This window comes from Zea mays, chromosome 9 (genome assembly GCF_902167145.1).
Source record: "Zea mays cultivar B73 chromosome 9, Zm-B73-REFERENCE-NAM-5.0, whole genome shotgun sequence".
NCBI lineage: Eukaryota > Viridiplantae > Streptophyta > Magnoliopsida > Poales > Poaceae > Zea > Zea mays.
Window position 1 is genome coordinate 101,725,271 of NC_050104.1, and position 9,275 is coordinate 101,734,545.

The window sequence follows — 9,275 nt, forward strand, 5'->3', positions numbered from 1 at the left end:
GATGAAGAACCTTCACAAGCATCTAAAGGGAGAACACGTGATAGGTTTGACTAACGTGCAATTCGAAAAAGATAGACCTTGTGCAGCTTGTCAAGCAGGGAAACAGGTGGGAGGCTCTCATCACACAAAAAATGTGATGACAACATCAAGACCCTTGGAGATGCTGCATATGGACCTCTTCGGACCCGTCGCCTATCTGAGCATAGGAGGAAGTAAGTATGGTCTAGTTATTGTTGATGACTTTTCCCGCTTCACTTGGGTGTTCTTTTTGCAGGATAAGTCTGAAACCCAAGGGACCCTCAAGCGCTTCCTCAGGAGAGCTCAAAATGAGTTTGAGCTCAAGGTGAAGAAGATAAGGAGCGACAACGGGTCCGAATTCAAGAATCTTCAAGTGGAGGAGTTCCTTGAGGAGGAGGGGATCAAGCACGAGTTCTCCGCTCCCTACACACCTCAGCAAAATGGTGTGGTAGAGAGGAAGAACAGGACGCTCATTGATATGGCGAGGACTATGCTTGGAGAGTTCAAGACCCCCGAGTGCTTTTGGTCGGAAGCCGTAAACATGGCTTGCCACGCCATCAACAGGGTCTACCTTCACCGCCTCCTTAAGAAGACTTCATATGAGCTGCTAACCGGTAACAAACCCAATGTATCGTACTTTCGTGTATTTGGGAGTAAATGCTACATTCTAGTGAAGAAGGGTAGGAATTCCAAATTTGCTCCCAAAGCTGTAGAAGGGTTTCTATTAGGTTATGATTCAAATACAAAGGCGTATAGGGTCTTCAACAAATCATCGGGTTTGGTTGAAGTCTCTAGCGACGTTGTATTTGATGAGACTAATGGCTCTCCAAGAGAGCAAGTTGTTGATCTTGATGATGTAGATGAAGAAGACGTTCCAACGGCCGCAATACGCACCATGGCAATTGGAGATGTACGGCCTCAGGAACATTTGGAGCAAGATCAACCGTCTTCCTCAACTATGGTGCATCCCCCAACCCAAGATGACGAACAGGTACCTCAAGTGGAGGCGCATGATCAAGGGGGAGCACAGGATGTTCAAGTTGAAGAGGAAGAAGCACCTCAGGCACCTCCAACCCAAGTTCGAGCGACGATTCAAAGGGATCATCCCGTCGACCAGATATTGGGTGATATTGGCAAGGGAGTAACTACTCGTTCAAGATTAGTTAATTTTTGTGAGCATTACTCTTTTGTCTCTTCTATTGAGCCTTTCAGGGTAGAAGAGGCCTTGCTAGATCCGGACTGGGTGTTGGCCATGCAGGAGGAACTCAACAATTTCAAGCGCAATGAAGTTTGGACACTGGTGCCTCGCCCCAAGCAAAATGTTGTGGGAACCAAGTGGGTGTTCCGCAACAAACAGGACGAGCACGGGGTGGTGACAAGGAACAAGGCTCGGCTTGTGGCAAAATGTTATGCCCAAGTCGCAGGTTTGGACTTTGAGGAGACATTCGCTCCTGTGGCTAGGCTAGAATCAATTCGTATCTTGCTAGCATATGCCGCTCAATATTCTTTCAGGTTGTACCAAATGGATGTGAAGAGCGCTTTCCTCAATGGGCCGATCAAAGAGGAGGTGTACATGGAGCAACCCCCTAGCTTCGAGGATGAACGGTACCCCGACCACGTGTGTAAGCTCACTAAGGCGCTCTATGGACTTAAGCAAGCCCCAAGAGCATGGTATGAATGCCTTAGAGACTTTTTAATTGCTAATGCTTTCAAGGTTGGGAAAGCCGATCCAACTCTTTTTACTAAGACTTGCGATGGTGATCTTTTTGTGTGCCAAATTTATGTCGATGACATAATATTTGGTTCTACTAATCAAAAGTCTTGTGAAGAGTTTAGCAGGGTGATGACACAGAAATTCGAGATGTCGATGATGGGCGAGTTGAACTACTTCCTTGGGTTCCAAGTGAAGCAACTCAAGGACAGCACTTTCATCTCCCAAACGAAGTACACGCAAGACTTGCTAAAGCGGTTTGGGATGAAGGATGCCAAGCCCGCAAAGACGCCGATGGGAACTGACGGACACACCGACCTCAACAAAGGAGGTAAGTCCGTTGATCAAAAAGCATACCGGTCCATGATAGGTTCTTTGCTTTATTTATGTGCTAGTAGACCGGATATTATGCTTAGCGTATGCATGTGTGCTAGATTTCAATCCGATCCTAAGGAGTGTCACTTAGTGGCTATGAAGCGAATTCTTCGATATTTAGTTGCTACGCCTTGCTTCGGGATCTGGTATCCAAAGGGGTCTAACTTTGACTTGATTGGGTACTCAGATTCCGACTATGCTGGATGTAAGGTCGATAGGAAGAGTACATCGGGGACGTGCCAATTCTTAGGAAGGTCCCTGGTGTCATGGAATTCTAAGAAACAAACTTCCGTTGCCCTATCCACCGCTGAGGCCGAGTACGTTGTCGCAGGACAGTGTTGCGCGCAACTACTTTGGATGAGGCAAACCCTCCGGGACTTTGGCTACAATCTGAGCAAAGTCCCACTCCTATGTGATAATGAGAGTGCCATCCGAATAGCGGAAAATCCTGTTGAGCACAGCCGCACAAAGCACATTGACATCTGGCATCACTTTTTGAGAGACCACCAGCAAAAGGGGGATATCGAAGTCACTACAAGAAACTGATAAATGTTCGTGGGTTTTGTTAAGAACGTGGGTACCGACGTTCTTACATTAGTTAAGTTTATGGGTTTTTTAAGAACGTGGGTACCCACGTTCTTAAATTAAGTTCGTGGGCCCTAACCAAAACCGTCGAACTTAACCTATTAGGAACGTGGGTACCCACGTTCTTAATTTAAGTTCGTGGGCCACATTGACACCGTTGAACTTAACCCAAACTAAATCCCTAGCGACCCGCGTGTCTCTCTTCTATCCCGCCTACGCGCGAGCCACCGGTCCCCGCTCCTCCCCGTGCGCCGCCGCCAGCCTGCTCCTCCACCGCGCCCACCGTCAGCCCGCTCCTCCACCGTGCCTGCCACCAGCCTGCTCCTCCACCGCGCCCCTGCTCCTCCACCGCGCCCTCGCTCCTCTGCCATCATCGCTGGTTGAGATGGGTGGGTAGGGTTTGGGCTTGGGCGTGGCCGCTTGGGATCTGAATAGGGTGAGGTCGTGAACAATGGATCTGTCGAGTCGATGGGCGGAACCGCTGAAGGAAGCAGAAGGCGAGGTGGATCAATGGATGGCGTATTGGTGTCGCATCTCGCGTAAGCAAGTGGGGCAGACTTCACCGCCGTGCGCACCCGCCAGACCGCGCACCGCCACCTCCACCGCGCGCCGGCCAGCCCCTGCTCCTCCACCTCCACTGCACGCGCCGGCCAGCCCCCACTCCTACACCTCCACCTCCACCGCGCGCCGGCAAGCCCCCGCTCCTCCACCTCCACTGCGCGCGCCGGCCAGCCCGCTCCTCCACTGCATCAGGAAGGCGAGCCAGAGATCGAGCGGCCCGAGAAAAGGAGGAAACGCAAGCGTAATCAGAAGCTGAAGCCCAGGGAGCTCAATCCAATGGAGTGGATCGCTGAAGCCCGGCACCAGGTGATGCGTTACACTGCTTTACTGTGGCAAAGTACTAGATTGACTAAATGGTAACATATTATGATTTAAATTGATTGTTTTGGTGTAACTGAGTTATTACTTGGATCATGGCTTCGCTTTTACAGCTTGACAGGGGATTTAGAATTCTAACTACTGGCAAGTGAAAACAAAATGTTTGTGTAGAAGAACTCTGGAATTTGTTTTGCAAGTGTAGTGATTAGTGTTTAGTGCCTAAAGATGTTGTGGTTAACTTCTGCTAGGAAGCAAAGCCTTTAATATTGAACGCACATGAATCACTCGTTAAGGCTAAACATCTATTGGAGTACATTTCCAAGACCATCAAAGGCAATGAACACACACTTGATGCGGGTACTGGTTCTGAGAATAATTTCGTTGAGCTTTGGAGCCTGCTCTGCTCTTCTTTGCTCACTGTGGATGTCGCTGTATTTTAGTCCTTTCCCACCGACCAAGCAGATCAACTTTAGTTTCTTTGTCAGTGCTTCATGCTTACAATTAGATGTGCAGTACTCCTGACTTGATCTAGCTGCGTGTTTGCTGCGGGTCGCGGTCTGCGCGGCCGCGGGTGCTGCCGCGTTGGCAGGCAGTGCTGATGGGAATCGGGATGGACTGCATCCGCTAGGCCTCTCCATCGACCAGCAGGTTCCCCTGCGCATGTTGTATTGATTTGCGTGCGCGCGGTTTCTGCCAATCTGGCGACCTGCTTCAGAATCTGATCTTCAAGGTATGCAGCTTATGTTAGTTTTAGTTTTGGGTTTGTTTGGTTTTCTACCTAAGGAGCCATAATTTGTCTAAATCTAGTTACTTAAATTAAAAAACTAAACTTAGACATAAAAGTTAGACACGTTGTGATGTCTGCGTGAATTTTCTGTCCAATAAGCTTTCTTCTTCATCAGCATTTTCTGGTAGTTTGAATACAAATAACGTTGATGCACATTGAATAAGCTCGTTTATTAACTGGCCTATTTTCTGTCCTATTTTCTGTTCATAAGCTTTCTTCTCCAATAAGCTCGTTTATTAACTGACTTTGATACACATTGAATCACCTTGAGATTATTATAAATGAGATGTAGACAATTTTATTAGCTTTCTAAAAAGTCTAGGATCACTTGATTTGGATGCCTGAGACTCCAGTTATAGATTTTTGAAGTGAGTAGTCGAATTCTGTCCAAATCTGGACAGAATTTATGTTTAGCCCTGTTTGACCTTTCTAAAGGTCGAATCTTGTTATGATGATAATACAAAAGTTATAGAGGACTTTATAAACTTTCTAGAAAGTACTAGTTTACTATTTTTGGATGCATATCTTGTGAGTTATGAGCTAAACAAGTAGTTGCTGTCCTGCTGTCCAAAAATCAGCAAATATTAAAATGATTGCTTGGAGTCTCTTTTGTGTGGGTAACTAGATTTGGTTAGTTCTTGTCTTGATTAATGAAGTCTTGTAATCTGAACATACATACTATGGTGGCGCGAGTGCTTTTTAGCTCTGTCTTTCTTCTGTGTCTATCAACCACTCTAATCCTACACGGTCCAATGCACTTTATGTTTTACACATTTTGGACTGCCATTTCTTTTATGCTAATGTAGCATTCACACATTTTACATTTCTTGGAATTAAAGACATCAAAATTATACATTCATCTTATGATGTTGGGGTTATTTTGCAGACACATTTAGTGAAGATTTGTTCTCAGGTTGATCTGTGCAATTTTGATGGCACTCATGGTGTCAAGTGAGGACTGGTTAGGATCCTTGACAGATATTCTTTGTGTTTCCCGCTCTTTCTTCCACCAGGCTAATTAAATTTCTCTCTTCTTAAGGCAATTTCCACCAGCGCGAGACGTTGATGGTGTCCATCTTACTATATTTAGTTGGGTTTCAGGACCTCGTACCTCCAAAAGGTTTCAGTTAAAGGACCTGTCCTGGAGATCAAAGGTGACTGAGCTAACTGCAATCTCTTGTTTCCTTGCATTTTAGGATTTTGGTTGCCTGGACTCTGCAGCTCTTCATTTTGCATATTTGAAAAATAGTCGAGTAGCCTCTAGGGCTTACCATGCCTAAAATGGTGAGGTCAGTCTATTGCGCTTCTACTGACATGACCATTTAATCACTGGGACTTCACACTCAATACTTTTCTTGAATATATAGAGATGATAGGAACATTGCTGCCCATCAGTAATAATCTTGTGCCTTGTTTCTATGGGTTGAGCATCCACTGAGATTTTACAAATAAAGTTGATAGGCCACATTTTGCACATTCCCATCTGCTAGTAAGATTGTTTTCTTTCCAAACAGTAAATACTTTAAATCAGGTAATGATATATATTCTGGTGCAGGGTAATGTACAATTGTGTTCCCTTAAACACACTGTATGCTTTTCCCCTCACCTTCTATAGAATTTACCCATGATTCCATGGTGTACGATTATGTGCAGTTGTTGTTAGTTCTTTAGAAAACCTCTTGTTGTTAGGGCCAAGCGTAATTAGTTCAAATATCGCCACAATGGTTTTCAAGTTGTCGGTGCAGATATGACTCATGTGCTCTTGTAATGGTCTGTACTTTAAGAACAGGGTCGGGAAATAGTGAATGTTTCAAAACTTTTTTTTTCATTTTCTACCATAGGAAACTAAATTTGTTTTGTGACAGGATACTACTGTCAATGGGAAAGAGAACCATGATGAAGAGATAAGTTGCATCGTAGACACAATGTTACTCTGTTCAATATTGATGTCTTTTCTGTTCGCATAGTGTTAACCTTAGTCGAAATTTCTAGCTCATGACAAATATTTATTGTACCTTTAAATGGTTATTTAAGCAAGAATATATGAGCTTACTGTCCTAGAATGACCTACATTCCATCCACCTTGGTCATCCAGATTCAGCTCTGATGATGCTAAGGAGGTAGTCCATTACCAAACAATCTCACCAAAGAGCTTAGCTAAATCTGTTCTCGAGGAAGGTGGCTGGTCAAACTTCATGGTAAGTATCACGTTGGTGAAGTGAAACTTAAGCTCTCATGCAACTTCTTTTGAAATTATCAACTCTTGCATTGAAACAAGTTCACTGACCGATGTCATGATTTTCTTTTCTTAGTGCTCAAGGGAGGATACTCAGAATAATGTTGATGTTGCCATTGTTTTTATTGGCTCAAAGGTACTTAATACTGATCTAAAATCTACTGGTTTGAAATAATCTGTACTTGTTAATATTGTTTGAACGAAATGCTTTCTTAAACTGAAGCAGTGCTTGTGCATAAGTTCAAGGTTCAAAACTTGATAGTTATGATATTTTGCTTATTGATTCCGTGAAGCTATAAAACCTGCAAATTCTCCGCCATTTAATCAACATTGTGATCTATCGCTTCAGTTGTAACTGACCACTAACTTGTTCTTTTTTTACTTAGCTGCAATCGTCAGACATATCTAAAGATAAGCAAGTTGATCCAGCTTTAGCAGACACACTGAAGGTAATCATAGACACTCATCTGTCTTAGATACTGTTCTATATGCATGGTACTTGAGTTATTCTGCGCTACTACTGACACTACTAAATTGGAGCCTTGGAGTCTGGAGCAAAAAAAGGGGGTGGCTGTATTCTCAAGGAACATGAGACCACTGAGCTCTGGAGTGAATGAAGGACGTCGTCTTTGGAAGTCAGACATCACCTAGAGCTAGGGTGTCCATTCTTGACATGTTTCTCTTAGTGATAGGTGGATACTGTCTAGCTAGGTATAGAGTCTTGAGGGATTGATGGACGCATGCATCTCCAATTCCTGTGTGTTGTATTACTACTGGTACAATCTCCAATTCTTGTGAACTTATGTATTTGGACTGTGAATTTGTGATATGAACATATATCAATGTGTTTGAAATCTGTATTGTATGTGATATTCTGTGTTGGATGTGATATTATGTGTGTCTAATTTTTTATTTCTGTATTTTTTATTTTTTTTTCTGGAAAAGGGTTAAGAACGTGGGTACCGTCGAACTTATTGTGAGTCCTCGCAGATCCACGGAGAACACATAAGTTCGACGGCCACGCGGCCCCGTCGAGCTTAACCGTAAGAACGTGGGTGCCGTCGAACTTATGGAAAAAAATTCGACGGCCCCCGTCGAACTTAAAAACGCACGTTCTTAACGTTAAGTTCGACGGTACCCACGTTCTTAATGTTAAGTTCGACGGTACCCACGTTCTTAACGTTAAGTTCGACGGGGCCGTCGAACTTACTTCTGTAAGTTCGTCCAAAAATCGCCGTCGACTATATTCGTCGGTAAACCCACGTTCTTACGGTAAGTTCGACGGCTTATTACATTAAGTTCGACGGTTTTTCACCCACGTTCTTTAACCAGATTCTTGTAGTGAGTGTTTCATGTTAGCACCGAGAACCAGCTAGCCGATATCTTTACCAAGCCTCTAGATGAGAAGACCTTTTGCAGGCTGCGTAGTGAGCTCAATATCTTAGATTCGCGGAACTTGGATTGAATTATAGCATACATGTATTTATGCCTTTGATCATGTTCATTCTGCATTTTGTTGCTTATTGTGGTGCTCAAGTTGCACAAACACTCCCTGGACCTCACAAGTCCGGTTTGCAAGTGATGCACATATTTAGGGGGAGCTGTGCTACAACTTGACCCTTTGAGACTAACCATGTACTTGAGTTTGGTTGTTTTAGTCTTCAAGGAGGATTGAAAGGGAAAAGGTGAACTTGGACCATGCAAGACTTCCACTGCACTCCGATGCAAAGAGTAACTTTCCAAGTTCATCTTCATACTCTTATTTGCCTTTGTGTTCTCATTTGATGATTTTGGTGAGGCAATGGGGTTACTGGGCCAAGATTGATCCCGTTTTGGTGCTTGATGCCAAAGGGGAGAAAATAAAGGCCAAAGCGATAAATGGATCAGCTACCACTTGAGAGATTTTGAAAATAGTAGAATAGAGTTTTTGGTTTGTCAAAACTCTTTTATTGTCTCTCTTGTCAAAAGTTGGCTTCGTGTGGGGAGAAGTATTGATTATGGGAAAAAGGGGAGTTTTTGAAATCTTGAATCAATTTCTCTTGGAATGACTCTCTTTATGTCTTAACATGTGTGTTTGACTTAGAGATAGAAATTTGAGTTTGATTTGCAAAAACAAACCAAGTGGTGGCAAAGAGTGATCCATATATGTCAATTTTGAATCAAAACAATTTGAGCTCTTAGTTGAATTGATTTTGTACTTGTTCTACTTGCTTTATGTTGTGTTGGCATAAATCACCAAAAAGGGGGAGATTGAAAGGGAAATGTGCCCTTGGGCCATTTCTAAGTATTTTGGTGATTTAGTGTCCAACACAAGTGCCTAATTGTAAAAAGGTGGACAAAGTACAAATCAAGGATAAAGGTATGTTTCTCAGACTTAGTACATTGTTTTATGGACTAATGTATTGTGTCTAAGTGCTGGAAACAGAAAAATCGAGTTGGAGAAGAGATGGCTCGAGCAGCCAAAGTCTGCTCAGTCTGGGTGCACCGGACTGTCCGGTGGTGCACCAGACAGTGTCCGGTGCGCCAGGCTGGCTCGAGGGAAAAGGCTGCTCTCGGGACTTCGACGGCGGTGTACGGCTAAAATTCACCGGACTGTCCGGTGTGCACCGGACTGTCCGGTGGGGCGCTCACAGGCGAACTCGTCGTTCTCGGGAAACCATCAACGGCATACGACTAAAATTCAC

At 44.0% G+C, this 9,275-nt stretch overlaps 1 long non-coding RNA gene across 1 annotated transcript; it reads left to right on the plus strand.

Annotated features, from left to right (window-relative positions):
* Nucleotides 1-6,432: 6,432 nt before the first annotated feature.
* Nucleotides 6,433-7,028, plus strand: LOC103638750 (uncharacterized). Its single transcript, XR_559007.2, has 3 exons — nucleotides 6,433-6,553; nucleotides 6,668-6,727; nucleotides 6,978-7,028. It is a non-coding gene; the product is annotated as an uncharacterized lncRNA (long non-coding RNA).
* The last annotated feature ends 2,247 nt before the right edge of the window (nucleotides 7,029-9,275 follow it).